This window comes from Hyperolius riggenbachi, chromosome 12 (genome assembly GCF_040937935.1).
Source record: "Hyperolius riggenbachi isolate aHypRig1 chromosome 12, aHypRig1.pri, whole genome shotgun sequence".
NCBI classification, from domain to species: domain Eukaryota; kingdom Metazoa; phylum Chordata; class Amphibia; order Anura; family Hyperoliidae; genus Hyperolius; species Hyperolius riggenbachi.
In genome coordinates, this window is record NC_090657.1 from 161,488,441 (window position 1) to 161,504,451 (window position 16,011).

The 16,011-nt window shown below is 42.9% G+C and overlaps 1 protein-coding gene across 39 annotated transcripts in view; it reads left to right on the top strand.

Moving 5' to 3' along the window:
* Positions 1-16,011, top strand: part of GATA5 (GATA binding protein 5) — a 2,064,317-nt gene that overhangs the window by 1,788,000 nt on the left and 260,306 nt on the right. For all 39 annotated transcript variants that reach the window (XR_011025213.1, XR_011025214.1, XR_011025210.1 and 36 more), the window contains one exon: positions 4,804-4,949. The gene's annotated coding sequence lies outside the window, so the exon portion shown is untranslated. The remainder of the gene's footprint in view (positions 1-4,803; positions 4,950-16,011) is intronic.

Genomic DNA, 16,011 nt, shown 5'->3' on the forward strand with positions numbered 1-16,011 from the left:
AGAATATTTGTAGGGACAGTTATTTTGTGCTTGATTGACGGATGCAACTCGTACATATTCAGTAAACCAATCTGTCAACTGTTCGTGCTTTTCCATATGTTTGAGTGGCCTCCTGATAAATCACTCCCTTTATTTGGGACCACATTTCCCCGACACGCATTTCCTCCTCCAGCATTTCAGGAGGTAGTTTATGTTCTAGATCTGTCGCAAATTGTGTGTAGAGGTTGTCGTCTACCATAGGTAAGGTGTTTAATGTAAAGGTGTAAAGTTTGTGACAAGCTTTTTTTGCCGAGTAGATCTTTTTTGGTACAAGGCAGCTCTTAGCCAGAACTAGAGTGGTCAGTGTCGCAGTCTGCACTACGGTATGTTCGGCCAATGAGGATGTCTCATAAATCACGCCTTTTTGTTATGATCTTAGGATTAGCGTATTCGCTTATTTTGATGTGGTGATAGAAAAATATGCACTGAAGTGAATATTAGATACTCTGCACAAAGTTTTAGCTGGAAACTTTATCTGCTGACTTTTGCATACACATATACAGCAGAGTCCCCAATTTCCGGCACCAGCGTAAAGGGAAGGTTCAGGGACTGTTGAAAAAAAATTAAAATCTGCATCCACTTACCTGGGGCTTCCTCCAGCCCGTGGCAGGCAGGAGGTGCCCTCGGCACCGCTCCGCAGGCTCCCGGTGGTCTCCGGTGGCCGACCCGACCTGGCCAGGCCGGCGGCCAGGTCGGGCTTCTTCTGCGTTCCAAAATGCGCCTCACGGCGGCGCGCTGACGTCATCGGACGTCCTCCGGGCTGTATTGCGCAGGCTCAGTAGTTCTGAGCCTGCGCAGTAAAGCCCGGAGGACGTCCGATGACGTCAGCGCGCCGCCGTGAGGCGCATTTTGGAACGCAGAAGAAGCCCGACCTGGCCGCCGGCCTGGCCAGGTCGGGTCGGCCACCGGGAGCCTGCGGAGCAGCGCCGAGGGCACCTCCTGCCTGCCACGGGCTGGAGGAAGCCCCAGGTAAGTGGATGCGTATTTTTATTTTTTTTCAACAGTCCCTGAACCTTCCCTTTAAGCAACTGGTCAAAAAAGCACAAACCTACAGCCCCCCCATGTCCACCCACCCTGGCAGCATAAAATGCTCACCGAGCCTCCAGCAATGTCCTGTAGCTCCTAGCAGGCTCCTGTTGGCTTTCTGGCGTCCTCTGTGTACGGCTCCTGGTGTGTCACCTGACTCGGAAAGCCGCTATGAGCTACAGGAAGGCTAGAACACGTCACTGGAGGCTTGGTAAGTATTTTATGGCGGACAAACCTGAGTGCCGGATAACGGGGACTTTGCTTTACAATTTATTGGTGTTACATAAATATTTTTATGTTTTTGAAAATCATGTGTATTTTTTTGCCCTGCAGGAGAAATAAGTACACTTTCTGCACTTTCTGGCATGTGTGTGTTTTCCTGGAGTTTGTAGTACATGAGTCATCTCTGCATAGGGGGGTGGACATGCAGGCAACAATAGAGGATATAAAGCTGCACGCCACTTGCTCTGTGTACCGGCCAGCACATTAGCGATTGATAAGGATTTTCTGTTGTTCTTGGATGGTGGTGCATGACTTGGCTGTCCTACCATGCTGTAAAGAATCTTGTGGCACTTCAGAGATGGTCTTCATTCCAACACACAGGCTTACAGACAGCTTCTTAGCCATGGCAGATTGCTGGGGCTTCTCCCAGTGACACAGCAGAGATAATACATCATAGTGCCAGCATAGCCGGAGACAGTAAGACAGCACACAGCCGCATACTACAATAACAGTGGCACATAGTACCATTGTGTTCCATAGCTAGGGGTTGCTGAAGGTCATTCAGTTATCTATTAGGCAAGGGCATAATGGCAAACATGGCAGAACATGCAGCCGGTATGAAGTCCAGAAGCCCAGGGGCCGAGTACAACTCCCCAAGGTAGTGGCTTCTTCCTTGTAGTTTTTGAGAAAATCGATTTTAAAAAATGCAAAGAAAAATGTTTTTTGAACTCTGAAAAATGACATTTTAAAAACCATTTCTTTGTATTTCTAAAATTGATTTTGCGTAATTACAAATGCTTACAATTACATATGAAGTTAATTACGGTTTTCCCTGAAATTTCACATTAACCTATTTTGGTTCCTGGACGTAGTTTCTACGTCCAGGAACCATGCGCGCTCCCGCGGCCGATCGCGCGCGTGCACGTGCACTCCCGGCCACGGATTCGGTAGCCACGGAATCAATGTATCGGGCTATGGTGCCCGATCATTGATTCCTCTCCCCCGCTGAAAAAGCGACAGCTTCTCTCAGAAGCTGCGCCTTTTCTGGCCATTCCCTCTCCGATGAGTCACTCTAAGCGCGTGTTACGCTTAGAGTGACGACATGTAAACAAACTCATGGCCGCCATCTTGTGGCCAAAAAGTAATACTACACCTGTAAGAAAAAAAAAATAAAAATTAACACACATTTACATTATAAATCTATTGTTTACCTCCCACCCTTCCAAAACTACCCAAATAAAATGTTTACTATAAAAAAAAACAAAAAAACATTACAATAAAAAAAAAACCATGTAAATATTTACCTAAGGGTCTAAACTTTTTAAATATCAATGTAAAGATGAAATATTTCTATATTTTTTTTTATTTTAAACTTGTAAATAGTGATAGATGCAAAATGGAAAAAATGCACCTTTATTTCCAAATAAAATATTGTCGCTATACATTGTGATAGGGACATAATTTTAACGGTGTAATAACCGGGACATATGGGCAAATACAATACGTGAGTTTTAATTATGGAGGCATGTATTATTTTAAAACTATAATGGCTAAAAACTGAGAAATAATGAATTTTTCCATTTTTTTCTTATTCTTCCTGTTAAAATGCATTTACAGTAAAGTGACTCTTAGCAAAATGTACCCCCCAAAGAAAGCCTAATTGGTGGCGGAAAAAACAAGATATAGATCAGTGCATTGTGATAAGTAGTGATAAAGTTATAGGCTAATGAATGGGAGGTGAACATTTCTCACGTGAAAACGACGGAACCTGAATGGGTTAAGATTACGATGCGTAATGCGAATTACAATGAGTTATTACACAGGCGTACTGTTTGGTCACCACTAGTAAATATCTCACCGCCCCCTATGCCACTCTGCATGCCGGTGAGGGAGATGCAGGCCTCCACATCCTCCTGTGGTTGGGGGGTTATTGTTACACTCCTGGGCAGGGGTATTATGGCTGCACTTGGTATAGTAGGACAGCCACAGCTGCCCTTGTTGTATGAGGACACAATGGCTACATTTGTAATATGAAAGGCAGGATGTACACACAATGGGCTTGATTCACAAAGCGGTGCTAACCCAGTTAGAGACTTTAGGCGTGATAACCATTTCACCACGCTGGTGAAAAGCCAGTTTAGGCGTGATAAGTTTAGGCGTGATAAGTTTAGATAAGTTTAGATCGCGCGCAAAGTCCCGCACGCAAAGCAGCGCCATTAAACTCTATGCGAAGTGCACCAGACTTTGCTAGTGCAAAACTTTTGATCAGCTGTGCACTGCGGTGCTAACCCAGTTGGTGCTATAGTTAACACGCCGAAACTTATCACACCTAAACTTATCACGCCTAAACAGACGTGTTAAAGGGCTTTTCACCAGCGTGCTAACTGTTAGCACCGCTTTGTGAATTAAGCCCAATAACTTTTAATGGCTTTGAAAGTCTATCTATTTCCAGCATAAGCTTTTCTCTTTAGTTTATCACTATAAAAGCGTATTAATCAGCTTGCATTTACGCATGAAGTAGCACTTTACTGTGAGCACTGCATGAGAATATGGAGCCCCATGTCCATGTTTGCCCTGGGCCCTATTTTACCTCAAACCATCCCTAACTATAGAGGCCTGCTTGCTGTTACGGAAGTCGTTGGGGAGCTCATTACCATTTTGGAAAGAATTGTACAAAGAAAGAAGTAGATAAATCATGTTTATTGTCACTAGAGCTGGTATACGTTGAGCATTAAAGGGGAACTGAAGAGAGAGGTATATGGAGGCTGCCATGTTTATTTCCTTTTAAGCAATACCAGCTGCCTGGCAGCCCTGCTGATCCTCTGCCTCTAATCCTATTAGCCATAGCCCCTGAACAAGCATGCAGCAGACCAGGTGTTTCAGACTTTAAAGTCAGATCTGACAAGACTAGCTGCATGCTTGTTTCTGGTGCTATTCAGATACTATTGCAGAGTAATAGACCAGCAGGGCTGCCAGGCAACTGGTATTGATTAAAAGGAAATAAATATGGCACCTCTTACTTCAGTTCCCCTTTAAAGAGGAGTTTTAACCAAGGATTTAACTTCATTCCAATCAGTAGCTGATAGCCCCTTTCCCATGAGAAATATTTTCCTTTCTCCAATATATCATCGGGGGAGGGTCTGTATGGCTGATATTGTAGTGAAACCCCTTCCACAGTGTGATGTCATGACCGTGGTCCTCACAGTTTGTCATCTGTGAACCTCTTGCATTGAGGGAAATAATGCCTTTTTCCAACTGCCAAGTAAGCAGTATCTCCCTCAGTGCATAGAACTCTCAGTAATGAACATTCCGTACAGATCACCTGACAGAACTAAAGATGTCATCACCAGTGATAAATGCCAGAATGTAAATCAGTGAGAGGGGTGATTTTACAATGAGCAAACACTGACTAAATAATCTATACATGAATATTGTAAACAATAAGCAGTTTTATTCATTATGTCATTTTTACTGCAGTTCCTCTTTAACCTTGCTTTTTCCTGTTCACATCTCCAGGTTGTGCACATGCTGGGCCAGCACACAGTCTGCTCCTTGCTTACACTTGTGGATATTGTGATGATGAGAGGCACAATGAGGATGACAGGGACATCAGCTAACAGAGGTGCAGTGAGGTTACCCCTCTGCACAGCACCTTCTTACCTGTGAGTAATTACACTTAGTACCAATTTCATGTATTTCCTATTTATCCCTGTGCCGCCCATTTCATATGCTGCTTTATGTAAGATTTCCAAATTTCATGTACCTAAAAAATGTTCCTACCTGCCAACAGAACTTGATTGACCTATTTCAATTGACACCATCTCACTGTGTTTTCCTTCCTTTAAGGTACTGTATTTAAAGGATACCAGAACTGAATAGTTCTGGTAAAAATGATAGCTGCACTGTGTAGGGTGTAAACAGCACATACCAGCTGCTCCTCCTGCCACCCTCTATCTGCCGCCGTTCTTAGTGTATACATGCCGGTGTGTGGCGACTTTGTTGAACTTTGACCTGGACATACTGCGCCCTGTGTGCGCAGTATGTCCTTCCCTCTTCACTTCTGGCCGGCGCATAGTGCGAGGCTCAGAAGCACGCTGACCCCTCTGTGCTGCGTGTGCGCTCCACTAAACCAAGCATCACATTCTAATCATGTAACGCTTGGTTTAGTGGAGCGCACACGCAGCACGGAGGGGTCAGCGTGCTTCTGAGCCTCGCACTATTCAGAAGTGAAGAGGGAAGGACATACTGCGTGCACAGGGCGCAGAATGTCCAGGTCAAAGTTCAACAAAGTCGCCACCCAACCGGGATGGATACACTAAGAACGGCGGCAGATGGAGGGTGGCAGGAGGAGCGGCTGGTATGTGCTGTTTACACCCTACACAGTGCAGCTATCATTTTTACCAGAACTGTTTGATTCTGGTATCCTTTAATTGTGGCCTACCCACTTCAACATGTGCACCACATATTGTCCGTCCCCTGCTTAAAGAGAACCGGAGGTGGGTCTTCAGGGGGCAAGATGGGACACAGAGCCATCTTCTCTGCCTAATGACATGGCTCTGTTTGCCCCAACCGCCGCTCTCTGCCCCCCCACCGGCACGCTATAGCCCCCCAAGTTTAGCAACAAGATTTGTCGCTAACTTGGAGGTAAACATAGGGGAGAGGAATTCTCTGTTCAAAATGCCCACCAGGGGAGTTCCTACAGGGTTCTCCCCTGGCTGCACCTCCTGTGCTCCCCCGCCTCCCTGCACGCTATGAGAGACACACAGGTTCTCAGCGCAGCATCGTGTTCTAATAGGTCACGAAAGTGGGCAATTGCGGACCACGGGAGTGGCGGTTTTTGCAGCTACCTGATCTGCTCTGCCCCGCGGATCAGATAGCCTACATTTGGGGATGGAAAAGAGGGACACCTTCAAGCACAAAATGTATTTCGCTTCTGTAAAAATAAAGATCAGCTCAGTAATTCAGGCCATACGGCTACTTAATGTATTCAGAACCTTTTTTAGCAGTTAAACTGCACATTTATAACACACACATGTCACAAATAACCGCTACAAGGGGCTGAGTTCAGACTTATGATTAACTGCAAGTAAGTCACTAAAGCCCCTGCAGTCGATTCAGCAGAATGAAATATGGGGTCCTGGATCCACTGCCCATGTATAAAGGACACCCGGAGTGAGAGGCATATAGAAGCTGCTATATTTCAAGACAATGTTAGCTGCCTGGCAGTCCTGCTGATCCTTCTGGCTTCAGCAGTGTCTGAATCACACACTTGAAACAAGCGTGCGGCAAATGCAGTCAGAAACACCTGATCTGCATGCTTTTTCAAGGGCTGTGGGTAAAAATATAAAAGGCAGAGGCTCAACAAGACAGCCAGGCAATCTGCATTGTTTAAAAAGAAATAAAATGGCACCATCCGTATTCCTCTCACTTCAGGTGTCCTCTTATGCTGGGAATACGCGGCTCGATTCTGAGCCATTTAGATGGCTGGATAGATCATTTCCGACACGTCCGATCTCCTGCCCGATCGTTCCGCTGCTCGATTCTGCATTGAGGACAATGCAAAAAGATAAGAAAATAGAGACACTATAGTGATGTGGAAATCACTTAGAAAATGATTCAATCTCCCATGGAGAATATCAAAATACTTTACCTGGAATGATGTACAAAGTATATGCACAATGGGAAGCCAAGGGGATCTTAAAAATGAGTAACATGCTAAATTTACATAAACATGCTTTATCTTTTCGGAAAATCCAACAAATATACGGGATAAAGCAATCACAATTTCTCATGTATGCACAAGTTAAGTCCTTTATAGACAAAAATATGAATATCTCCATCATTGCAAAAATTACCCCTTTCGATCGCTTCCTAAAACCAGGAGGAGAGAGATTGCCCCTCTCAGAGCTGCAGAATACCCTATCTAAAAATGATTCCAAAACATAAGAAAAACATTTTCCTGACTCCAATATTGAAGATAAAATTAGAAATGGTAACAACCGATTACGATCATTATTGGTAAGCGAAAAATGGCGAGATTCACATCTTCTGTTTATACATAAAGCCAAATACGACTTTAATATAAAATATTAGATCCATCCAACATATTATGCCAATAAACGTCCAAAGTGTCACCTAACAGAAGCAGGGCTCTTACATAGCGTTTGGGAGTGCCCTAATATCTCACAGCTCTGGGATGATATCTCTCAGTTCCTGAGTAGACTTTGCAAAAGACAGGTTCCTAAAAATCCCATGCTTTTCCTGTTCCATGACAATGAAGAAGTGGGAAATGCAGGGGACTCGACACACCCTCCGTATAAACTCACAGATATAGGACATTTAGTCCTGGCAGCTGCGATAAAAAGGCCATTTAGAACAGGTGGATATACCCTACAACACCAAATCTAACAGATGTACATGATGAACTATCTTTTTTGTTTAAAATGGAGAGGTTAGAGGCAACCCTGAATGTAGAAAAAGGCGCGAAAACGGTTTTTGTTAAAATATGTAAATCGTATATACTTTTGATGTACACTGATGACCAAATCAAACAACTCATTCAGCCTTTTAAATATTGTTCTTGGTATGCATATCAACAATTGTCAGGTACCCTTGGGCGGTTACAAATCACATGACCTCCATGCAAATAGAAACTTCATGATAGCACCTCAGACTTATTATTCTGTATTGTTTCGTCACAATCAAAGATAGAGAGCTAAAGGTGGGGGGGTGGAAGAGGAGGGAGTTCACAGGGATGGGGAACCTATTTGATTGTCATCATACTTATGTTGCCATATCTATGCATTGTAAAAATATGTTTTCCTTGCAAGCAGCTGCGCCTGCATATCCCAAGCTATGATATGGATTGTACTGTTTGTAATAAGGGTGAAAATTGTAAAAACCAAATAAAACTTGTTTAAAAAAAATAAATAAGAAAATCGATCGGAAGATAAGCGAATCGCCTACGGAAACGAGCGGGGAATCGATCGAGCGGCAAAATCGAACCGTGTATGCCCAGCATTATGGCAAAATCAGAGGCTGTGTAACACTGCAACCTTTGTGTGTTGCAAACTAGACTTCTCTGTAGTTTGAAGCTATGACACATGAGAAGAGCTAGTCCTGCTCTGCTGTCTGAGGGCTGGTGCACACCTAGAGCGCTTCTAAGCACTTTTAAAAACACTAGCGCTTTGAAAAGCGCTTGGCTAATGTATTTGAATGGGATGGAGCACACCAGAGCAATGTGATTTTTTTCCCAAATGCAAACACAGGTCATGCAGCATTTCTGAGCTTTTCTGAGGCGATTCAGCCTTGATGTTAAGTATAGGAAATTGGAAAAGCCCTAGATCAGAGTGATTTTCCAAGTGTTTTTGTTACAAAACCAGTACACTAGCAGCTGATCTGTACAAAAAAAAAAATGCTGCATAAAAACGCTCCAAAAATCGCTAGTTATAAATAGAAAATCACTAAGCACATGCCTAGAATCACTTAGAAAAATCACATCTTAAAGTGCTGAGCAGTTGCAATTATGCTGGTGCTTTAGGTGTGCAATGACCCTTAAGCTCAACACACACCATACAATCTTGGTTGTACAGATTTACCAAATCTATGTAGTATAAGGGCCAACAGATTGAAAATACTTTGAATGATTGATTGGATAAGCTCTTCTACTACATGAAAGTGGTAAGATTGAACAACCAAGATTGTATGGTGTGTGTTGAGCCTTACACAAACAAAGAACTGTCTACTATGGAGCAGGCATTTGTGTAGAGCAGAGCTCATTCCGTGCCTTGAGTGGTGGGGCAGAACTAATGGCCCATATTCACGGGCTACATTTGTGGCCTGTCGCCAGCACACGTGAGCGTGTGCGCGACAGGCCACGCGGAAGAGGGATCAGCTGTGCGACGGAAACTGTCGCCGACGTTCCTCCCCCTCGCCAGCGACGGTTTGGGGTGCGCGCCCGTGCTGCGCCTCATACTCACGGGCGACCTGTCACTGCAACACGCGCGCGCCGCGTGTTGCGGCGACAATTGTTGCCCGTGAGTATTTTCCATTACTGTGCTGCTTAATAGCCCATACTCACGGGCTACAATTGTCACCGCAACCATGTGGCGCGCGCGTGTTGCGGCGACAGGTCGCCCGTGAGTATGGCGCGCGCGCCCCGAACCGTCGCTCGTCGCTGCTGTCGCCAGGCGATTGGCGCGGTCAACTTCGCCGCAACTGTCGCTAGTCCGCATGTGTATGCGGACTAGCGACAGCAACCTGATAGCCAGAGAACTAAGTTTCCGGCTGGGGGGAGGAACATCGGCGACAGCTTCCGTCGCACAGCTGATCCCTCTTCTGCGTGTGTACGCGGAGGGACCTGGCGACGAGCTGTCGCCGGCCTGTCGCACACACGCTCACGTGTGCTGGCGACAGGCCACAAATGTAGCCCGTGAGTATGGGCCATAACACACCACTGAAGGAGATACGAATAAGATTTCCAGGCACTTTTTCATTTATTTTATGACTTAAAGTGGGATGAAACTCCATATTATTATTAACTGATAAGAAAATAATCATCCAATTAGAAATTACTTATTTAGCTTACCTATCCTGTTGTTTTTAGTAATTGTGATATGAAAAAAATAAGAAAAGAGATTTGTGCTGGTTTTCATCTTTACTGTTTCTCTGTGATGACAGCACTTATGCACTTTTTGTTTTCTTTTGCCTTTTTTCCAAACCAGCTCACTGTTAATTTTGCCTGCCTACCACCGCAGCTTACTGTCCCTCCCACAGCGAGCATCAGGCTTACATCACTGTGTAAAATCTTCAAAGTGGCAATGGGGTGGGGGAATTCAATGTCTTTCTGGTCATAGTGTCATTATCTTATCTGAAATAGGAACCTTTCTGTAATTTGCATGCTGAAATAAGCTTGTCACTGTACGGTTCCTACAGTTAGGCAAAGGCAACCAGCCAACAACAAAAACGTGTTTTACATATTTCTAGGTGACACTATTTTTGGCAATTTTTGTATTATGGGATGTAAAAACCCATTTAAAGGCTCCTCCTACTCAAAGCTTATTTAAATAAGTGCTGACAATTACCTTTGACGGAGAAGCAAGAACAAGTAATTATAACAGTTGAAACCAATAATAATATTGACCTCAGAGGTTTTTTCCGCATTCTTGGAAGCGCATTGCTGGAGCATGTGGCCTCGGTGACCGTGACTAGAGTGGGTTTTTCCAGGATCGCTTCTATATGACAGAAGATGGGGCTGTGAATAGCTGTTTCAGCTTTCACTTCCTCTCCCCACAAGTGTGTTTATACATCTCTCAGGTGGTGCTAGCCAGGCAGGAAAGTCCTGAATTTATATGGCATGGTATGGAAGTATTCCTCCATTGCATTCGGTGCTAATACAAACACAGTGAGCTGCATGTTTATCCCTCTGAGGGTAACATCACAGCCTCTGCACCGGGCCTGCAGAATACAGCAACAAGCAGGATTCAGTTCAAGGTTAGGCAGTGGAACCCTTATCTGATCCATGCCTGTAATTTATCACATGGAAGCCATCATTAGTGTCAAGCTGTTTTATTGCCCACTAACTTAACACTGAAAGCTGTTTTATTAAGAGTCAAGTGTGATGTCACTGATGGGAGAGTGATTTACAGCCCTCTAGGGGGCTATGGTGGGAGCTGTGGGGAACTTGGGGAATGGCTCTCTGGTAATCTGGAGAGCAGAGAGGACTGTGATTGGTGGATGAAGAATATGGCTTGGATAACTGAGACTACATGGAATATTCCCAGCCTGTAGCCTAAAATTAATAGCGTACGCCCCCACTTACTTAGATGGCCTCATATTACTACAATGCATGGAGTATTATGGACAGGAGGAAAAAAAATACATGGGATACTTTGTGTGCGAGTTATTAATGCTCTTCGCAATTAGAATGATCAGCGCTGGGGAAAAGTAGAAAAAACATATTCCCAGGTATCATTGGTATTTGTTTAGAACTGAAGCTGTGTTGCCAAGGCAACCAGAGAGCATCACACATCAGGAATACATTTGAGAATGCGTGCAAACATTTAAAACATTGCTATGGATAGCATGAATGCCTTTCAATTTTCATTGTTGTCTTTTATTTAAAGTGGGGTAAAACTCAGATTTCATCTATGGCCTAAAAGTTTTAAACACAGCATAAAACAAATAGCTAAAATCATTTGACTGGTGTCCAAGTTACTGGAATAGTTAATACTCAAACTTTTCACATCATTTAGCTGCTAGGTGATACAGTAAGTTTGCTGTTGCTGTCCAAAATTATAAGATTGTGTTGGAGGTGTACTAAGCTGTGTAAACAATGCAGAAACGTTTCTGTAGTGTCCAAGGGAAAGCAGACAACTTTCTGTCCTTAAAGGGAACCTGAAATGAGTAAAATTATTTAAAATAAATACATGGGGCTTGATTCACTAAGACAAATAGCATGCCTTATCAAAGTTAGCACGCCTTATCAAAGTTTACATGCCTTATCAGAGTAGCATAGCAAACTTATGCATGCTACTTGGCAATGATGAGAGCTCCACTCGTCCTGCCCTGAGCCCCTGCGGGTTCGTAGCGCTCGCTATGCTACTCTGATAAGGTGTGTTAACTTTGATAAGGTGTGCTAACTTTGATAAGGCATGCTATTTGTCTTCGTGAATTATACCAGTTGCTGTCAGCTATATATCAGCAGCTGTCAGTTAAAACTGAATGTGCAACTTTACTACTTTAAGACCGCCTCACGCTAATGGGCGTGACCGCAGCGGCAGCCCCAGGACCGCCTAACGCCAATTGGCGTCAAGTTCTGGGGCTGCACTTTGCAGGAGATTGCGCACATCTCCTGCTCGGGGGGCGGAACTCCACCCCGCCTTCAGTCTCTGAGCGATTACCGCTCGGGAGACTGTTAGACGGCTAAACCGCCGTCTTTACATGTAGTACAGCGCTGCGATCAGCAGCAGCACTGTACTGGGGACAGCCGTGTGGCTGGGGAACAAGGGGACAAGAGAGCGATCGGCTCTCATAGGCTGAAGCCTATGACAGCCGATCGCCCGGATTAGCTGGCAGGGGGTGGGCGGAGGGGACAGGGGAAAAAAATACACACTTTAATAAAAATAAATAGAAATAAATATTTGTGAGAAAAAAAACTACCGGGGGGCTATCAGACCCCTCCAACAGAGAGCTCTCTTGGTGGGGGGAAAGGGGAGGGGGGGGGGGAATCACTTGTGTGCTGTGTTGTGCGGCCCTGCAGCTTGGCCTTAAAGCTGCATTGGCCATTTTAGTAATAATTATCCTGGTCTTTAGGGGGGGTTTACCACTGTGGTCATCAAGTGGTTAATGTCCATGTTTCCCTATGGCTCAAGTGGGCGATATTACAGTTAAACAGTGTGCTGACCCAGTAGCAGTTATGGGGTAATGGTCATTTTTAAAATGGAGGACGGAGAATTCCATTGATCACAGTGGGCAAACGGGACGCAGGAGAAAGAGATTGAGTAGTAGACTATATGGTAGGTAAGTATGACCTGTGTATGGTTATTTTGACTTTTTATTTTCCGTTCAGGTTCTTTAATTTGCTCAGTAATTACTAAATTACAAGTCTGTCTCATAATTAGCTTTGGTAAGGTGTAAATATGACTTTTGATTATCCTATTCAATCACATTTCAATGTTTCCCCTTAAACCACTTGAGGGTTTATCTAGCCGTATTCTTCGGGTCATTGTCCTGCTGGAAGGTGAACCTCAGTCCCAGTCTCAAATCAGAAATCACTGGCAGACTGACACGGGTTTTGCTCAAGAATATCCCTGTATATACCACCATACATTTCCCACTCGACTTGGATCAGTTTTCCTGTCTCTGCTGCTGAAAAACATTCCCACAGCATGTTGCCGCCGCCACCATGTTTCACTGTAGCAATTCTGTTCTTGAAGTGATGGGATATGTTAACATAGCAATTTCCTTGGTGGCTGAAAATGTCAATTTTAGTCTCATTTCATCTCACTTCACCAACTTAGACTAGTGTGTGCAGATCCATCACATAAAATAACATTAAGAAACATTAAAATTACAGGTTGGAATGTAGCAAAATAGGTACAAAGCCAAGGAGTGGGGGTTGAATACTTGTACAGGACACTGTGTGTGTGATTATTTACTGCTGCCAACAGCATGTCTCTTATGAAAGTTTTTAAACCTGCTAATGTTTACACTACAGTATACCTACCTCACCGGAGATGACTTCTTAGCTGATCTTAGCTGCAGGGGAGTAGATATACATAACTCACCGTGATTGCAACTGTGCACGCTCACGCGAGGGCTTGCGCACTTTCACGTCATCGCCCGTTAGTAGACTGATCAGTGAATGGGAACGTACTGATCAAAATGCCAGTGATCAGTGTTCACCAGCATCAATGAGATATGCCGGGGGTCATTGATAAAAGTGAAAGCATGCACACACTATTTCCTGTGTACTGTTCACAGCACACAGGAATGAACTGAGGGAGGACATCTAGTGGCTAGATAGTAAAACTACACGCGAATACATTAAATGAAATAAAAATAAATAAATCCCCCATAAAAATGATGTAAAACTGAAAAATACCCTTTTATTTCCAAATAAAATATTGTTGTCATACATTGGACTAGAGTCATATTTTAAGCGTTGTAATAACCAGGACAAATGGGCAAATTTTATCCACTGTATCATGTTTTATTTTAAAACTATAATGGAAGAGAAATGTTTTGTTTTGTTTTTCATTTTTTTTCATATCATTCTCATTTAAATGCATTTACAATAAAATAATTCTTAACAAAACTACCACCCAAAGAAAGCTTAATTGGTGGTGAAAAAAATATACAGATCATTTTTGTGTGATAAGTAGTGATAAAGTTATTGATCAGAATTAAAATTGCTAATCACAAGGCTTACACTTTTTAACCACTTCAGCCTTCAGTCGTTTTTCACCTTATGCATCCTAGCAACATTAACCTCCCATTCATTTGCCAATAACTTTATCACTACTTATCACAATGAATTGATCTATATCTTGTTTTTTCCGCCACCAATTAGGCTTTCTTGGGTGGTACATTTTGCTAAGAATTATTTTTTTCTAAATGCATTTTAACAGGAATATTAAGGAAAAAAAATGGAAAAAATCATTATTTCTCAGTTTTTGGCCATTATAGTTTTAAAATAATACATTCTACCATAATTAAAACTTTTATCTTTTATTTGCCCATTTGTCCCAGTTATTACACCATTTAAATGATGTCCCTATCACAATGTATGAGAGGTGCATTTTTTTAGTTTTGTGCCCATCACTATTTACAAGCTTATAATTTAAAAAATATTAGTTGCATACCCTCTTCACATGCATATTAAAAAAAAAGTTCAGACCCTTAGGTAACTATTTATGTTTTGTTTTTTTTTAATTGTATTTTTTTTTTTTAGTTAAACATTTTATTTGGGTATTTTTTGGGTGCGGGAGGTAAACAGTTACTTTTAAATGTAATTCATTGTGTCTTTATATAATAAAAATGTATGTGCATGTAGTTTTACTATTTGGCCACAAGATGGCCACAGTGAGATTTTTTGTTTTTCTATTCTGTGAGCGAGCGTGCTTGCTCACAGAAACTACAAGGAGGACGTGATTTATTTATTTTTTCCAGAAAAACCGCGGCCTCTGAACTAAAGCCGTCATTTTTTCTACCGGGGACTTAGTTCAATGAATGGAAACAATGTGCGGGAGAGGCACATCCAAAAAGCGAAAATGGTTAAAATCGCTCCCAAAATTGCCAAAAAAAGCTCATGAAATCACTTACAAAATGCCAATTAAAAACGCTAGCGATTTCTCTAGCGATTTGTAGTAGGTTCCCGGTCTGATAATCTGGCACGTGCTAATTATGTGCTAATTAAGCTGAAATTGTTTTAGATTTGGTTGTGGAAAAAAGCTGAATTTCCGGGATATTTTAACCTATTTAAACCCAGGTTATTAAAGCTGTGATTATAAATTGGCTTCACATCCCTCATAACAATTGTGTTGTGTGGGCTCAGTGAGCTTGAGACAATAAGGTGTATCTTTACTGGTAATTGAATATCCTTCATACACTTATTTTGTGACACAATATAGGCTACAACCTTTCTGTTCCCAAGATTGTTAGGGGGGGGGGAGCTAATTTCCTGGGGCATCAAAATAGCCAGAAATGTCCCTGCTTGGCACAAACTGTGATTAAAGTGACCTGAACTCTAAACTTCCTCTCTGCTCTAAAATATAAGCAACCGCATAATAACCTTTAAAGAAAACATTCCTTTCTTAAAGCTGATACAAATCCTGCAATAAATCTGCAGTAGGTCTACTTCCTGCATTCATGGAAGCAGACATAGGGTTAACATCCTATGTGATACAAATTTGCTGCGCTGCCAAAGCAGTCAGCTCCCACAGCTGAGAGATCAAATTACAAGTTGTGATTAGTCACAGATGAAGGGGAATTGGGCTAGACTCTCTAAATACATCCAGGTTGCATTTCTTTACACTTTGCTTCGAGTTCTGGTCCACTATAAGGGGGCAGACAAGAAAATAAATGTCGAGCTCTAGAAGCTGGAATCCTTCCCTTCGGCCGCCCCTTCTAGCTGACCCATGCAGACTTCATATGAGTTCTGAGAAATCCTGTTATCAAACTAGTATAATTGGCCTGTTGAAAGCCGGTCTGCGGTTGCTATGA